Source organism: Rhinolophus hipposideros, assembly GCF_964194185.1.
Source record: "Rhinolophus hipposideros genome assembly, chromosome: 10".
Taxonomy (NCBI): domain Eukaryota; kingdom Metazoa; phylum Chordata; class Mammalia; order Chiroptera; family Rhinolophidae; genus Rhinolophus; species Rhinolophus hipposideros.
The window spans coordinates 17,760,394-17,779,748 of NC_138056.1; the positions used below are offsets into that span (position 1 = coordinate 17,760,394).

Genomic DNA, 19,355 nt, shown 5'->3' on the forward strand with positions numbered 1-19,355 from the left:
GAGAAAACTCTTGGAAGCTTGTCCCTCATTTCCCCTGGCCTGGGTTTCATGTGCCTTTTCTCTTTGCTGATTTTGCTTTGTTTCCTTTCACTGTAATAAATCATAGCTGTAAGTATGAATACACGCTGAGTCCTGTGAGTCCTCCTACAAAAATTATCAAACTGGAGGATGGTCTTAGATGCCCAGAACACTCTGGCTGAGGAATCCCCAAGCTTTGGAAACTTGTCCACTCACATCAGCTGTAGGCAGTGCCTTTGCATGCAATGGTAAACTTCCAGGGTATAAAAAAGGATAGGAGTGGAGTGAGGTGGAGTATAGGAGAATGGAGTGTGTGATTAAAAAGCCAGAGAACACTAGTTGTGAGGTGGAGAGGATAAATGGAGGCAGAAGAAAGGAGAAGGTTGGTAGTGTCCTTGAATGATTATCTCTTCTCCCTCCAACTTGTTTCAGAACCCATTGAGAAATAAGGCCAAGGCAGAATGTGGAAACCAGATTACTGTCTGTATTACTTATAAAGGCTGCATTTTAGATCATAAAGGCATAATTGTTGAAGTCCCAGTGGTTTTGCTAGTAGAATTAGACAAATTTACTTCTTCAATAAGATTAGTCTGGCTTCTTCTGTTACCCCCTTCGGTTGCTCTTATTGAGCTCCTTGCTGACACAAGGAATCCCCAGTAATGGAGAAGCATCATCACTTAACATTGGAGACTATGGCACTTAGATGGACCCATGATTATTTCAAATGCTCTCCACTTACTAAGTAAAATACAAGAGAAGTGGTGTCTTCGAGCATAGAAGGTCAATATTAGGAATTCAGAACTGGTAAAGACTCCTTTGTAACAACAGACATATTCTCAAAATAAACTTTCACAAGGCATTCCAAGAGATTTCCAATCAGAAATAAGAAAATCAAAGTCAGTTTAGAAAAAAATCTGTTAGCAAGTTAGAATATTGAAGAAAGAGGCAGGGTTTTGGGATAGGTGGGTTATATGGATGCTTTTGAAACATCCTGAGTATTTTGAAGCGATGTTAATCGCTTGGCAACACTCCACCAGTGTGCCGTCGACCATATTAGTGAGGTTAGAAATTGAGCTGTTGTTCTAGAGATCTCAAGTAGTATAAAATATAAATCTCATTTTGATCTCATATATAATAGTCTAGACCTGGAATGTTTGGATCTGTGATTTCAGCAGCCCCGGTTCTTTGTATCTTGTTGTTCCACCTTCCTTAGGATATTGCCGCTTACACATGGTTGAAGATGGCTATCACTTTACATGCTTTCTTGACAGCAGGGAAGAAGTACAAATTCCCTCAATTTAAGCACATTGCTTGGAAGTTGCCCATTTTATTTTTCTCACATCATATTGTGATCTTAGATGCAAGACCATATATAACTGCAAAAGAGTCTGGAATGTCTTTTTTTTTTTTTTCATTTTCTGGGAAGACATGTATCCCACTTCTAAAATATAAGGGGGGTGTCGTTACTATAGAAGGGGAGTATTATTATCGTAGGGCAGCTAGTATTTATTTACACATTCCATGCCTTTAGCCATCCAGATATTTGGGTTTACCATTCAAACCCGTTACCATTCTAACACACTCACTCCTCTAATAAAAAATAAAATTAAAAAAAATGAATTCCAAACTCTCATCTAGGATATCTGATTTTATACAGCGCTGTTCATCACAATTCCAGGTGTAATTTCGATTTTGCCAGTTGTATTTGGAAGGCAGGAGCGAGCCGTAGGTCCCACTGTCCATTGAGTACTCTGTAGGTGTAGAGTATCCGTTGTGTGGACGCAGACTGTAGGAGGTACACTGTAGTTCTGGAGTCTACATCAGTAGCTGGGCTACACTTAATTGTAGCAGCTTCCCTGTCTGTGGCTGTTTTATGATTTTGGATTCTTCCCAATATCAGCAGCTTCCATTGATGGCAGTGACTGTATGGGTTAGGAACAAGCAGCTACAGTAGTGACGTCCCAGTTTCACAAGAAAAGCATCCTGATTATTATAGATTCAGAATGTTCCTTGGAGTCCAAATTCTGTGTTCTGGCTTTACGAGTAATTTATTAAAGCAGAAACTGATCTATCTCTACCACCTTTCCAATGGTTTCATAAGCCATCCACACCCTGTAATAACTCATTTCCACTTAAACTAGCTAGTGTGAACTCTGTTCTTGGCAACCGAAGCCTTCTGACATGTTAGTAGAGCCATCTAACAGAACTCATTTCACTTATTTGTTCATTGATGAAAACAAAAGATAAAATGCACGCAAGCAATGTAGTGATAATTGATAGCTAGTACTTACAGATGATTTGCTCATGTGCCAGGCATCAAAGAGTTTTCCTAATATTGTGATACTTAATGTCAACGATAATTTATGCATTAAAAATGACTGTATACTTGTTTTGTAGATGAAAAAAAACCTGGTTTTAGAAAAATTAAGTGTATCCTAAGTTTATAAAAATTGTATGTAATCCAGACAGAGTCTAAAATGAGATGATCTGGCTTAACAATTACAGAACTAGAAAGACATTTATTAGAATTATCATTAAGCATATATGAAATTAACTGCAATTCTGACAAGGATGATGAAGAAGTAGATGATATTAGGACAATGTAGAAATAAGTTGAAAGATGGAGTGAAACCATTGTGTATGTTGATAGGTTCTATGGAATGTTCTGTGAGGGGGAGTGACAGTTGAAGCATATTTGCCTTTTTGTGAAACCACTCTCACTACTGAGTAGAAATGGTTTAAAGTGTGTGAGCATGTTCAGATGTCTGGAGACCAGTTAGTTTGATATTACACAAGTAAAACTGGAATGGTCATGATGTCAGCTGTGGCAGGGGTGAGAATGGAGAGGAAAGCCAAAATGTGACTGATATACTTGGGAGGGAGATTCAAGAAACAATGATAATTAATTTAATATCAGAAATGAGAGGGAAAAACTAGTGGAGGGTGATGTCCAGATTTCTGATTTGACAAAGTAACGATATTTTGATGTCGTTTATCCCTTATTCATGGCTACAGTTCAGAGATGCATTCTCTGAATATAAGAATGACAGAGAAAGAGTAAGGGAGTAGAATCGTACTAAGAACTTTGTACCAATATTCCTGCCTTAAACTGCATGCTACATTTTTCTGAGCAAATGTGGCATGTTAGCATGTTAGTGAGTTCCACAATATTGATCAAAAAAGACTGATCTCTACTTTCCTGGTGACATATTAATCCTGTTTGGCCTTTTCCATATACCACCAGTGGTCAACATTTAATGGTCAACATTTAAGAGTAATCCTTTTTTTTTTTTTTTTTTTTTTTTTTAACTTTTGCTAGCACATTGTGAAGTTGCTGTTTCATGGGGATAGGATTCAGACTAGCAGCTATTAGCTGCTTTGACATCATTCTTTTTGTCTTCAAAATAGATTCTGAACCACAGATAAAGTGAACAGGCCTGTAAGAAAGAACAGAGAAAGAAGTTTTTAAACTCTTCTCAATTTGAATAGGTAACTATTCTCATAATTATTTAAACTGTTTCAGATCACAAATAAGCCATTTGAAATTAGGGCTAATATTTTTAGAATTTAAGTTGAGGTGGCATGGTATATAAAACACTTGAAATGGTTAAAAACTGAAGTTCTGAAACCTTATATAGCAATGCGTTGCCATATTTTCTCACAATAAGTCCCATGACTTAAAACGTGTTTGTTTATTTGACAAACTGCTTCTATTAAGCATTAACAGCTTGATTTTACTATTGTACTATCAAATAACCCATTAATGTCCAACAGAATGTTAATGAACACAATGATTTTTAATTAGCATATTATAATAATATAATTTCAGCTAAAGCAAATAACCTTGATATTTTACTTAATGAGTGCAACTATATAGGTCTATTGTTCTTTAAAATACTGAAAACCAGGCATAAGGACTCAGGGTGTGTATACAGTTCATTTTAACATATTGAAAAGTAGCACTGAAATATTGTTTTACTTTAATGAGGAATCTAGGCTTTGATACGCAAAGATTCAGAAACTGTTGATTTAGAGGAAAGTGTATCTTTTGTTTAAAAAGCAGAGAAATTTCTGATTTGAACAATTCAGAAAAGAGTGAATGAAGTGTTTAAGTTCCTTTTAGTATGTTTTAAAAAGTCTCTTCTGAAGGAAAGAACCCATAAGGTTACTTAAAAATAATGAAACAGGAATTCAACTCTCTGTTGAGATTGTCAATTATCTAAATATCCCTCTTCAGGTGTTTGCCTGCTGACTTCCATGTCTGTTACCAGTCTGGTACCAAGAATAGGGAACAGGGCCTAGAGTCACAATCTCTTAAACCCATGCTTTTCTGATTATCCATACGTTCCGTAAAGAAGCGCGCTTTGCTCTCCTGGAAATATTTCCAGACATCCATAGGCTCAGCCACCTCATATCCCTGAAGTCTAATAGGCATGAGTGTGAGCAGTGATGGACTCCCTGCTTTAGGAACACTGGTGAGCTTGTGGATGAGCGTCGCTTGCTTTGATCCTCCTGACTTCGTGTAATAAATCATACTGTCATCCACATTTTAGAAAGAGCTTTCCAAGCTGAAGTAACTTCCCCAGAAGCACACAGCTAGTAAGAGGTAGAGCTAGGATTTTGATCTAGGTCTGTCAGTCGCTGAGGTTGAGACTCTTAAATACTATGCAAGCCCTGCTTTATAGCTTCCTTTTCCTTAAATGGATAGTCCCAGCTTCCTCAGTAACTGACAGCTACCACACGATGTGCCATGTTCAAAGGCAACTTAGGTCTCTGATAATATTCTGGGACTTTGAAATACCACTTAAGCTTCCTGAAAAAAATTCATTTTAGCTCCTCCTTCTTCCCTGAACTTCAGTTACTGTTCTTGAAGATTTAGGCTTTGAGAAAAACAGCATGTCGGTGGTGGTGGTGGTGGGGTGTTCATATGTGTAAATATGTGATTAAAATAGTCCCATTCTCAACAGTTTCATAAAGGAATTATTCCTTTTGACTCCCATTAAGAAATGATAACTCAGCATTTCTCTTTAACTGATTTCTGTAAAACACTTTCCCAAAGCTGATAGTTTCCTTAAAATAATCCATTGACAATGACTATTAGAAAATACAAATCATTACATCTTTGCATTTGTTTACGGTGATGAGAATCATGATGAATTTGTCTCAAATTCTGTGTTTAATACATATTTTAGGAAGACAAATAAGCTTGAAGTACTTTTTCTGTGTTCAAGTGCCAATTTCAAGTGGCTTTGTTGTGAATCTAGTGAAAGTTGTTATTATTATTTTTTTCATTAAAAGCATTTAAACCACATACATACTCTAATAATTTAGAACATTCTGACTGTGATGACTTTTGGATTTTATAGAAGATGATTTCACATCATTCCATCCCTATACCCATAAATCCTTCTTCAAGCAAATTTTAAGAACAAAAGAACATGGAATTATAGATTTATAAAATGGTCTTTATGCATCCTCTAGACAAAAGGAACACAAAGATGGAGGTGAATCTTTCCCAGCCACACAACCTACTACTGGCCAACTTGGGCATAGCATCCTACTCGTTAAAGAAGTCTAAAATTCCTACTAAATAAATAGTTCTCAATATTTGACGAACCCTGGGAGCTACAGACTTATTACAAAAGTTTTGCGGTTCGTATACCACCAAGTATCATCTATAGAGAGACTACACTGCCTTGCACATCAGCATATTTCTGTTCCTTAATTTTCTGAGCATGTTATTTTTTTTTTCAAAATGTTACTAAATTAATACTATATTTTAACTAAAGCAGGACACTACCAACTCAAGACGCATTATTATTTTTTTATATCCCTAGGAAAAAAAATGTAGCCAATTACAATTTTATGACATGATTGAAAGATGCTGACTAATTTAGAACTGTTAAAATGTGAGAAACAATGTCAGTATTACAATAGATAAAATATAGCAATATTCTTCTTTTTTGTATCATTTTCTTGTGCTATGGATATGATATATCTCCTAGTCTGTCTTCAGCACCAAATATTGGAAATAGTGGGTCACTTCATACTATATTGATTGGCAGGACTTAACTTCCTGGTTATGATAAACTGATCTCATGATTCTGTGGTGAAGAGTGTATCTGAGCAAGAGCATTAAAGCTCTTAGAAGAGTGCATGGAACATCATAAACAATCAATGTTAGCTCCTATTAATACCACCGCCACCTCAATCACTCCAACCACCATAACTTCAAGAAAGAAAGATTTGTATGAAAAAGACAAAGATTAGCTATGTAATCTCTAGTTTTTCAAAAGCCCCAAGGCAATTATTGAGCAGCCAAGTATGAGAGACCCAGGATGAACATGATGGGACATTTACTGTTGTTCCTGCTCCGAATATTCACCAATAATCAAGAGGAGTTGAAAACTAGGAATGGGTTTGTCATTCTCGTGCTTGAGCATTAGATAGATACCTTGACTGACTTCTGAGCATTTGGAAATACCCAGCTCTTGAACTTCACCAGCTTGAACATTAAAGGAGAAGTATCACTCCTCAGCTTGTGAGCTTAAGTCTGGGGGAGTTATACATGCAAATAAAATTCCTGAGTTAATCTTGGCTAACATTGGGACTTTATTTTCTAACTACTATTTGGAGTATGCTAAGCATTTTCACATGGATTTCTAAAAAACCTTTTAAAAATTAAGTTTAGGATTAAAACAGAGAATAAATCTGTTTTCATTTTAAGCTAGAAGTGAATTAGAAGGAGACTTGATTTTGGATCATGTAACATTTAGGTGGAAGAAGGCAGGAAGTATCAACAGCAGAAATAAAACCGTGACATTTAAGGATTTGTATTTTCTAGGCAACATGTTTAACATTAATATATAGTGTCTTTAATTATCTCAACAACTTTAAGATGCAGGAACTATTTATGTCTCCAAGATACAGCCAAGGAGACAGTCTCAGAGAGATTAAGTAATTTGGCCAAGATCACACAGCTAGTAATAGGAAGAACCAGTGTTTGAAACTGGGTTTTTCTGACTCTAAAGTTCTTTTTCTTAATCACTACACCAGTTGATATGTGCTTTTAGTTCACATTTTAGGAGCAGGAGTTAAATCTTTCTTTGCTGTTACTGGTTCTACTGTTTCTTTCTTTCTTTTTTGGAAAGATCCTTTGCAATTTTCTTTCTGTTATAACCTGCAGAGTCCTTATAGACATTAGCCCACATTGAGCCCTGTGTTTTCTTTTGGAAAATGTTATTCAACAAACATCAATTAATCTGTGAGATATTGCATTGCATATCTGAGAGGTCTGCGCAAAGAAGATGTGGGCATATAATTCAGGAGTCTACCAGCATGTAAATATAAAAAAAAAAAAAATCACCAGAGAGTAAGGAGACTTGCAAACTTACATAGATTCACTGAATGAACGTACATATTTTATTCTCTCACATTTTTCCACTGGCATACATCACTCCATTCCAAAGTTGAGTGTTCTGTAATCTTTCTTACCATCTTATCACAACAGCCAAGTAGGAAAAAATATGTCTATTATTTCTGCTTCAACCTGGGCTGTTCAAATTCTGGTACTCAAGGGGCATTTACAAGGTCCATATTGCCTGTCCTAATAATGTTTTGGCTACCTGACAATGTCATCATTTCTTGTTGAGGAAGCTGTATATTAGCAAAAAAAGAAAAAGAAAAACTCCCATTTTGCCGTCATGGGGGTCCTGGGATAAATCAGGAATGTGATTAGAAGGAGTGTATCTTCCTCCACAGCTGTCACATAAAGTGACTCTAAGGATGCAGCAGGATTCCTTTGTTATAATGTGTGTTCATGGGAAGCTTAGTTTTGAGCAGGCTGATGAATGTGGGTCAGTTGAGAAAGTCAGTGAAATGCGTGTGTTTTGTGCTGTGTTCTTAATCCTATTTCATCTACAAGCTTAGTTTTGTGATAAGAAAGGTGCCCATCACACTTTCCTCAATAAATATTTCCCTGCTTACATGCTAGTGGATGGGTAAATTGAATTTGACAACTTTCTAGAAAAGATTCCCCTTACTAATTTGCTTGCAATTATAGGTTGAACAATAAAGTGACTAGTAGAATCTGATAAATAGCACTTTGTGGGTGAGCTAGAATTCCTTTGTCAGATTTTGTCAAATCTTCAACATTTTCTTTGTGGACTCCTCTATAGCTCCTGTGTTCGAAATAGGCTCAGAAGTGCCTTTATATCTTTCACAACCTGGTAACCAACTGTGCCATGGCGTCAGTTGGCCAAAGGGACTTCTTTCTAGTGGTTTGTTCCATTCTTATGCTCTCGATCTGAGGTATGGGCATTTCACATTCTACAGGGAAAACATATAATTTAGCAGCCAAACTGTTCATTGGTGACAAGGGATTTTATCCTTTGTTCAAACATATCATCACTATAATAAACACCTAACCTAGCTATTTTTTTAGACCTCTGGTTCAAGGAGAAGATTTAATGGGAGAAAGGGTGTGGAGAAAATTAACAGTAGGTCAGAGGGGAAGGGAAAAATGAGAAGAAACCATATCAGAATACGAAAACCGAAGGAGAGAAACAGTCACACAAGGATAAACAGGGAAGGTGCAGGTAACAGCACGAGCTTTGGAGCATACTCACACTGAATTGATAGCTATACCACTGACTTGCTACTGATGTGACCTTGGATATATTACTGTGTCTTATTTCCCTCAGTGCAAAACACGTATGATAATTCCTGCATGTTTTCCATGACATTGTGGGAATTCAGTGGCATTTTGTGTAAAACACTTAAGCTGATGCCTGGCACAAAGTCACTACTCGATAAACAGGAATCCTCTCTTTTACTCTTTCTAGGAAAAAAGGGGGCATGAGAGTTGCAATGACAGGACTGGTAGATTGCCAGACACTGCTGTCTCACCTCATTCAGGGTCAGCTACACCAGATGCTGCTAACCCCTGAACCAGTCTTCAATGTCCTGTTAATGTTGTTTCAACTGCATATTTTGTAATGAAACGGGAGATTGGTCTGACCCACCGGTCGACATCCACATGTCCCATGCCTCTGAAATGTCTTCATCAGAGCTGATTCCATTGTGTGTATTTATCAGAGCTCATGCAGTTTCATGGCATTTCATTCTTCATGGACTTCCTGGAAGCTGATTTAAGGTGCACACATCAATCAGAGTCTAATCAAGCTCAAAGCCAATGCCTTCTCAGGGGATAAGAAAAGCAGCCATTGAGATCAGTTCAATCAAGGTGGCCCTTGAGTTCAGAGGCCCCCACCTGAAATGAATCTGGAGAGTGCCTTTTAAATTCAATGAGCACTGATGGAGCAGCTGCCCGCAGGGAGACCCCGACTGTACAGTGTGAATACATCTATCCCAGGGCAACCATGAATAATATTACTTGGTTTTTATGCATAATTAACACTTGAGTAGTAGCTAGTAGCTTAGTTGAAATATAAGGACACATTCTAAAGCTACTTTTGTGTGTCTTAGCTTCAGAATAAAATGAAATATGAGCCTGTACTCTGTGGTATGTGCAGATGGCCTTGCATGTGTGTGTGAAAACAGATACACTTTGTGTATTTATTTTATGCTGCATAGGGCTATTAAATGCAACTTGATTTTGGGGAAAAACATTGGGAATCGTGATGGTTCAAAGTCCTTTGGCTCTCATTATTTTAAGCTGAGGTCTTCCTGCAATAGATGGATAATGATACCGTAGATGAACTGAAACCACAATTGTTCTCCTTATCCTGTGGGACCTGCTGACAGAGAGGGCCAGAAGCTTAGCAGGCAGAAATGGCTTCTCAAGTAAACGTGTTTTCTGAAGCCAGCAAATAATCTTGATGCTTAGATGGGCTGGTGTGAGGTGAAGTCTGTTGGGTGAGGAGTCTCTGCTGCATCCTTATGGACCCTTTCCATTTAGAGCCTTCCTGTCTATGTAAACTGGAAACCATTATGTTTTCATGGAGACACCCATTGTCTCCATTAAAATAAAACAGTTTTAAGCTCAGTTGGTTTCACATGGGATTCCACACATGCATTCCCAGTTCAAAGGTTACTTGCTTGCTTTTTGTGACACATTTGAATTAATGAAATCTTTAATATCTAATCCCAACATCCCATTTAGAAAACTTGATTGACAAGTCCAATAACTCATATGTAAATATGTATCTTTCCTATGACTCTTCAAATAAGCTCAAGGTCTGGCAGTTTGAGCATTATTTTCATTTTAGGAGACAATTACCACTTTCAGGAATCCTCAGAAAATACAACGCTATCCAAAGGACTAGAAGAGTATTCACTTATTATTGCTTCATTGATTGGATCATTATTATTGGGTTATTATTTCAAATAATATGTTGTTAACAGAAAACAGTGCAGGGCTTCATAAAGTATCAAATTTCTGACCAAATGGGAAATTAAAATATAAATTTTAAAACATATGGTGATGGAAGGAGAACTGACAGGGTAGTGAGCACACAATGTGATATATAGATGATGTATTATAGAAACACACACTTGAAAACTATGTAATTTTACTAACCATTGTTATCCCAATAAATTTAATAAAAAATGTGTATATATATATACACACATATATATATATATATATATATATATATATATATATATATATATATATATATTTACTTTTAGGATAACTTTGCCATGCAAAACAAGCAAACAAATGAGCAGGAAGACCTGTCAAGTTAAGAGTATGTCTAAATGCAAAATAACTTCTCTAATCCAAAGCTCAAATACGAGCAGAGAATCTGGCATTTCCTGTTTTAGCCTTTATTGGTGATAGTGATCATTTCCTAGAAATTTGAAGAGCACGGTATTGTAATTAGAAAGAATTATGATGTTTGGTTTGACATCCAATGCCTATCAGTTAACACCTGTGTAGCTTTGCACCAATCACTTGTTCTGTGGCTCCCTCAGTCTCTCCTCCTAGAAAAAAAAAAAATGAGTAGCGACAGCTGGAATATGTCCCTTAGAAAAATGCCTTAGCAATGCTGTTTACAAGTACTTCACAGTAGCATTTACAGCTATGAACTCATTCATAAAATTGACTTCTGGAATCTTCTTGGATGGGAGATTCACAGAACAGAAAGTTATAGTTGTAAATTCTGGACAGAGCAAGTCATTATGACTTTCATTATGCGTTCTGGTATGTGGTGATGATGATGGTGGTGATGGTGGTGATGACGACGGTGGTGATGATGATGATGGTGATGATGATGATGGTGGTGGTGATGATGGTGATGATGATGATGGTGGTGGTGATGATGATGATGATAATGATGATGGTAATGGTGACCAGGTCAGTTCTTTGAAAGGAAATGGACACAAATTCCATCCTCTCTGTGGATAGTGGGAAGAGAGTGACCTTCTCAGTATCTCCAGAGCTTTGGGTAGAGGTGAAAATTGTGTTTTTCTTAGTCCCCTACATCTGAGTTCTCTCACTCTTTTTGTTCACTTGAAGAATTGCTCACTGTTAGAGATGTAGCATCTCTTCTCCGAACTTTCAAATCCAGATAGTACAACATATCTTTTTGCCCTTGTATTTCACACAAACCACCCACATGAGACATTTTTCTTGTATAGCAGACATTCCTGAAGATGTATTTAAAAATTTACTCTGAGTGAACAGGTTAGCAACACAATTTAAAATTGCATATTAAACATGCTTATTTCTTGAAATACTTATACCTTATTTCTCCACAAACTCTGGGTGTTGGCATTCATGACTAGCCATGCTTTGTTTTGTTTTTCTGGGAAATGTTACTATTTCCAGGAAACATATGATGTGATCTTGTAGGCACTGCAAAACAACTTCTCTCACTGTATTATACAAAACAATCCAATCCTCCTTAGAGGCTATGTTCAGTCTCAGTTACAAGATGGTATCTGCGCATCCAAAATGTAGTAGGAGGAAATGATTGAGAGAGATGACCTATGGCCAAATGTATGTGCCGTTGGGACAATGGCAAAGATGTTGGATTTTATTTTTAGCAACTTGAGGAATACTGGAGGGTTTTAAACAGGGAGAAAGAAATCCCTAACATGGATTTTGGAAGTATCACCTTGTATGACAAGTGAATTGACTGTATGAGAGGAAAAAAATAGTAGAAGCAAGAAAACCAGTTTATTGCAATCATGCATGCACAATATAATGGTGGTTTGTAGAAATGTGGTTATTAGTAATAGAGGTGGTCAGGTTTTAGAAATGTATTGAGGATATGCCTGTGATATTTTCTTACAGACCACAGATAACATGTGAGGGGGAGAAATGCTTTTTCAAGGTTTTTGGCTTTCTGTACAAGAAAAATGGAGTTGTCAGTGCCTCAGATAGGATGCAGAAAGGTAAGCTGGGACGATGAGTGAATTAAGAGTTTATTTTAGGACATACTCAGTTTTAGGTGTCTATTGGATATCCAAGTAGAGATGTTGAGAAGGAAGTTAAAGAGGAGTTTGAAGTTCAGGGGATAGATTTAGACTGAAATTTAGATGTGGAAATCATAATAATATAGATGTTGTTTACAGCCACAGGTTTGGGTGAGGTCATCTATGGAGATGAGTATAGAGACAAAAGAGAGGAGATCCTCAAAATAACACTAGGGCACCTCAAAGTTTGGAAATCAGGAGAAGAGAGTAGGATGCTAAGATGGAGCAGCAAATATGTAGGAAAACCAGGAGAGTGTTCCTGAAGCCAGGTAGAAGTAATTCAAGAAGATAAGAACGATCTTCTGATTTAGTTGCTGCTAAACGTTTGGTAAGATGATGACATAGATTTAACCACTGAGTTGGTAATCTTGACAAGAGCGAGCTAGACTGATAGAATGGCAGAGCTTAAAACCTGAAGAGAGAATGTAGGGAAAACAAGGACCAATGATGTATATAGATAACTGATGGAGTTTTGCTATATAGAGGAAAATAAATGGGATTGATAAGGACTAAAAGGGGTTGTGAAATTATGAGAGATTTTTCAAAAAGCATTTTCAGAAATTATTTTTTTTGTGTTGTTTTTGATAGAACATATTGATGATAATTCAGAAGAAAGTGAAATTGTTTTTGTAATTATAAAAATTGCACGAAAGAAGCCTTTGAGTGGGTAGGCAACATTAATACTTAGGATGTTTGTTAGATTTAGGTAAAGTCAAAAAGAAAAAAAGAAAAAGAAAATGAGCCCATCTTAGAGGTTTAATAAAGGCGGGCTGTTATTTTCTAGGAACTTGCACATATAATTTATTCACATTCTAATAAATTCATTACAACAATATTTTCTTATTAGGAATTGCAGTTGTTGAAAGTATGTTGAAGAAACTTATTAGAGCCATTGGCAATTGTCACTCTCACCTTCATGGCTGGTATTGATTCTCTAAAGGAGGAAATGGAGAACAGCCTGAGGCAAAGTGACTCTTGAGCCTAAATACCTCCTGCAAACCAGCTCTCCCTTGTCTTTACTGAAAATGTATGGTTCTGGGAGGAGTTGGGGATAAGACTCAGATATTGGAGTGCTCAGAGCAATTCTCTTCTCCAGGGCCAGACTTGGATCTCCAAGGACTATTGCCCATTTCAGGAATTGGCCTTTATTATGTCTTTTTGTTTGTTGGTTTAATTTGTAGACAACCATGCCTGAAATAAGCTTAACCTACTAGGTTCTGAGCTTGAAATCATGCTACTCCATAATGAAGGTCATTTCTGATGGACAAGCAGCGAGTTGGTTGTTAAATTGCAGAGTTTTCAAGGACTTTCTATGAACTCCAGCTGTAATTCCAAACTGGTATTTCACTAAGTCAGAAAGGACTTAAAATGGCCTATTTCCCCTGTTCTTTCTGGCAATTTGCTCTAAGTGCTGATTATTTTGTCAAGCCTTTTGAGCTCCACGCTCCACTATAATATCTGCAGCCACTGATGGACTGTGGTCAGGGTGGTAAATGTTGGAAATGAAATGTCTTGTTTATTTAACAAAAGATTTGAAAGTGAAGCATTGGCTTTCCTCTGCTTTGGGGACGACTGAGTAAATGCTAATGAGAAGTAATTGGGAGTCTATTTTAATATGAAAAATCAAGTGCAGATAATCCCTACATGCACAGAATGACAAGGAAAATGATTTCATTAGAGAATAAGAAGAACCCTTAAAATGAAGTGATATCTGTTTATATTTTATTCAGGAGTTTGAAGAAGTGTCACATATAAAGGGTAAATCTGTTGTCCGTTATGTATCTGCGGTTAGCAAATTTATTGGTTCTCAAAGAATAAAGGTTTTACTTATTAGCACTCTAAAATTCTTGGTCTTGCAAAGTATTTTTTTTAATATAAATAATACGGTTTTAAGAAATTGGACTGAAGACAAAGAAAATCCTGACAATTTGTTTTAAATTTTATTATAGCTGATTTGAAATATTCTAGTAATATTTTAAACATTAATTTACAAAGTTATGTTTGAAGTAATATGTTTTAAAATAATATCAAATTGAAGAGGACAGGTGTTTATATACCCTGCAAAACTTTAATTACCAAAACAACGCAAGATACCATGGGCCTCATTTATCATGAACATGTATGTCAGAGGCAGGACTATTTAATTCCATTTAATAAGTATCCTTAAGCCCCTTATTGTGAGCTCAGTACTATACCAGATAGGCACTAAGGAGTAAGAGAGGAAGAGGAAATTGGGGAGAATTATAAAGGAAATATAAAACAATTCATTTTTTACTTAAAGATCCTATTTTTGGACTGCTAAAACATATTCACCATAAAACTAAGGACCAGCAATTCAATAATCAGAGCACTTAAAAAAACAATAACAATCCGAATAAAAATTACTAAAGCGGTTAAAATAGGGTTGATTTCTATTCAATAAATGCTACAGGAAATATAGGACTGCTTGATGTTAAGTGTGCAGGAAGGACAGGGTTCTTAATTAGAAGGGAATGTAAGGAAGAACGGAGGCTGTGACATCATGCAGACTAAGAAATCACATACAAAGATCTGGAAGAGTTGCAAAGTGAGCACTGCCAAGCCAGAGCCTGTGATCAAAGCCAGGAAGAAGCACGGGGAACGGACAGGCCTTCCCAACACTACTATATTTTGTACCTTGCTCCATTCCGCTATGCCAGCGTACTCTGTGAAATATGAACATGCCAGGAAAAATCCTGTGAACCAACGGTACTTTTTCTTTATATTGTTATCATTTCCTATTTATCAAACACAAACAAGCTACTTTACATTTCGAAGACACACAGTGCGTTTGTGTCAGAACAGATGGTCTACTCGTATAGGAATTCAGTGAAGACTTAATAGGGAAAAAGGATTTCATCCTAAGCCTGAAGAATGTAGTTTGAATAAATAGAATAGATTAATCTTGTATATCAAGAGCTAATGATGTTATTCAAAACTAAGCTACAGGATTGTCGATATGCATATCAAAAATTATGTTACAACATGTTAAGTACTTTTCTGGGTAAATTGGTAAAGAAATAAAATGAATTTAGATGGTTAGTACAACTGAGAATTATGAATCACTTTTTCCCCCAGAGCATTCCTTAGGGATGTTGAGAAAGCATAGGATTGGAAAATCAAACCCACATGCGTATAAATCAGATACCTATTCTTTTTAAATACGTGATATTGAGTGTCCTCTTTGCCCCCTTCACTCACTACCTATCTCCTCCCAGATAAACCAATCAACTGAAACAAGTAGCTTTCCAAATTGCAATAGAAAAACACCATGTCTCCAGATACACTACAAGTGATTGTTTAACTGGGCTTTTCTGTAGATTTTCAGTCTTCTTCAAAGTATGCTATATGTTGCTGTTCTATACCCATTTGAGAGATAAACAGCCTGAATCATGTTCTTCATATCTCTGAGAAGCCATTTAGTTTAAATCCTTTATTTTACAGATTAGACAATGGCCATGATTAAAACAACAAATAGATAAACAATAGAGAGGGTCATAATTATCTGTTAGAAAATAAAGGAGAAACATTCAATCAATTCACTTTCATTGATGATTTGATTGTAGATGGTTGGTTATACATTAAAACCACAGGCCTTTACACTGGAAATTTACTCAGGCCTTTGGACTGGAAATGTCAGTTTCTCTGTGTCATTTTTAATCAACCATGTTGGCATTTTAGGCTCTGTGGACCTTTGGCAAATCATTACATTTGAGTATCCTCCAGCAATACCACTGGAGGTGCAGCAGTTTCAAAAATCTTTGACATAGTACTTGTGAGGGAACCAGTAAGAATCAAATTTCTTGAGAACACCTTTCTCTGAATGTCTTCTGTTTGACAGGGAGCACTTTTTATGGTTTCAGTCCAGTTTTTTATTTTCCCTCCCATGGTGTTATAGGTTGCCCTGTGACGGTTTATAGATTTGAATTAAGTATCTTTCTCTGCAGAAAACTGCTGCATTATTCACCTCAAATATACAAGAAATAATTAACTTGCCTTTATTTTCCAGTCAAAAGTCAGTATGAGAGAATGGGTACCTGGAGATGAATGATAGGTTTATGCGTAAGGATTTCAAAGCAAAAGAGGATCAGAAAAATGCTGAGGTAAAGATTTGACTCCGACCTCTGATTCAAAACTGGGCTAGCAGCTCATACTTCTTGTCACACATTTTCATCTGATGACTGTTCTGGTCTTAACTAGTGAACAGTTCCAGTCACGCCAATATATGATTCAATGAACAGTGCAAATGACTTAACATGACAATTAAGTCCTAAAACTCCCAAACACGGATTACTGAAGCATTTTCCATTCCAGGAGACAAGTAGAAATTACAAAACCATTTCAGTTAAAACACGCTGAACTTTTTTTAGTCAAAATCATTAAGACTGTGAAGACTTGAACATTTTAAATAGAAAAAAAAAGTGAAAACAGAAAACTCCTTTTAAAATCACCTCAACATGGACTTTTACTAAGTAACTCAATACTTTCCAGTCTACATCTTCTTCGGGACTTTCTCAATTTTCACTTATATTAGTTACCTGTTGCTGTATAACAATATTCACAAAACCTTAGCAGTTTAAGAAATATACATTTATTATCTCACTCTTTCTCCAGGTGAGGATTCTAGGCACAGTTTAGCTGTATCTTCTGCTTCCGGATTTCACAAGGATACATGCAAGACCTCAGCCATGTCCAGAGTTTTATCCAGCTTTAACTAGGGAAGAATCCTCTTCCAAGCTCGCATGGTTATTTATAACCTATTGGGCTGAGGGTCTCAGAGGCTGCCTTCCATTTCTTGCTACATGGGTCTCTCCATCATGGTTGCTTGTGTCATGCAGGGTGTCATGCGGGGTCTCTGATCCTGCTCCCCATATAAGAATGTAGGACGTGGTGAGGCCAAAAAAGAACACCCATGGAGCCATAGACAGGGAAGTCATACCATTATATTCTTGATGGCCACTGGGTTGGAGACACAGGAAGCAAGAGCCACACGATCAGCAACCCGCTGTCCGCTTCTCTGCCAACCAACCTCACTTGCAATCCGCCTGTCTGCAATCCACAATCCACTATCCACTGCTAGCGTAGCCATGGCAGTTATATTAGTGGCCAATGACTCACTGGTTACAGCTGATGGCAAAATAGCCGCAGCTGATGGCCAGCCGATCAGAGTTGGTGGTCATTTAATACCTGAGCCAGCACCTTTCCACGTGAGGCTGAGAGCCTTGAAACTACACTCCTTGCTGTGTCCCCACAGCTTGCTACAACAAAGTCAGCAAGGGAGAGTCTCCTAGCAAGAGGGGTGTTTAATGTTATGTAACAAAATCAGGGAAGTGACATCCCTTCACCTTTGTCATAATATATTGAGTAGGAACAAATCATAAGTGCTGCTCTCACTTGAGGAGAAGGAGTGACACAGGGCATGGGTACCAGGAGGCAGTTATAATCCAGACTCGTTTTACAGTCTTCTGACACACTTGTCCATGAAATGAGAATTGGTGGCTTTTGCTTGGTTTATGGCTCTGAACTGATAGAGCCAAGAAACATGCTGCTTTTTTTTCAGAGGGATGAATTTTTAACTCAAACTGTGTTTCTAAAAATAGATTTCATAGATTGGCATAACTTGATTGAGAAGAGCAGGGAAAATAAAGGAAAACAGGGAACTGATATAGGATTGCCAACTTTTATTTTGCCAATAATATATAAAAGAAAAAAAAATAACACAAAAAGCTAATACAATTATCATTAAAAAACAACAACAACAACAACAACAAAAAAAGCAGCATGATTAAACAACCTCCACCCCCAAAAAATGTAACGAAAATCTCAGAATAAAGAATATTCCTTTTTTATTAAATGGAGATATATATATATATACTTTAAAACTTTTAGGGTTATTTTTGTTTTTGTTTTTCTTTTGTTTTGTTTTTTTACCACAAACCAGTGAAAAGTTAGTCACCGCCTGTCACCATCTCTCAGACTGGCATTTGGGAACATGAAATGAGATTGTTTTTCTTTAGTAATTTAAGATGTTTAATGTGCTTGCCTCCTTAAAAATTATCTAGATTTATAACTTAAACATGAAGCAAAATGAATTTTTCAATGTGGAAATGAACAGAGTCCATTAAAGGAAACAGATGGAAAAGACAATATCAGATGCCAAAAAGAAATGAGCAGAAAGTAGGGCACTCAATTTGGCTCTAAGGTCTTTGGCCATCAAGTTTCCTTATGTAGATGACAAGTTTGAATAAGAGATTGTGTGACTCTTACTGAGGAGAGTTAGAGTTATTTTTATCCTTGGAGTTGAACTCAAGCAGAATTTAGCCATGAGTTCTTCTGTGAAAAACTCTTATCTTCCTTATATAGAGGGTGCCAAAAAATGTATACAATTTTAAAAAAGAAAAAAAAAATTGTACCACTCAATATATACCGATAACAAAAGAAGAATGCAAATCACGTTTGACCTCTGCAATTACAAGAGGTGCTCAAAGTGGTTATCCTCAGTGTAATTTTAATACAGCTTTGTTTTTTTTTTTCCTTTCTTAAAATATGTATACATTTTTTGGCACCTTCTGTAGTTTTCCAGAATTTTTAGTAATGCTTTTTTTAAGCAGAGCATTCTTAATATTTAGAGAGGGAATAGTATTTCTTCAAACATCTCCCTTATGCTTCTTCATGCCCTTTAAATCATTGTGATCATATATTTCCCATAATAGGTAGGGTGGATACAGGGATGAAGGCTAAGTAGGTAGGTTCTCAGGAACAATGTTTTGTCCCAGGTATTTGTGCTTTCTGATGATCTTACCCAATACATAGCAGAACCTAGAGGATTTAAATAGAGGTATTAGAAATATGAAGATTAAGTAGTCTAGGAGATT

General features: G+C 36.6%; 1 protein-coding gene across 11 annotated transcripts in view; it reads left to right on the forward strand.

Moving 5' to 3' along the window:
• The window catches only part of LRRC4C (leucine rich repeat containing 4C), a 1,068,826-nt gene that overhangs the window by 301,091 nt on the left and 748,380 nt on the right, over nt 1–19,355 (forward strand). The gene's annotated exons all lie outside the window — the stretch shown is intronic.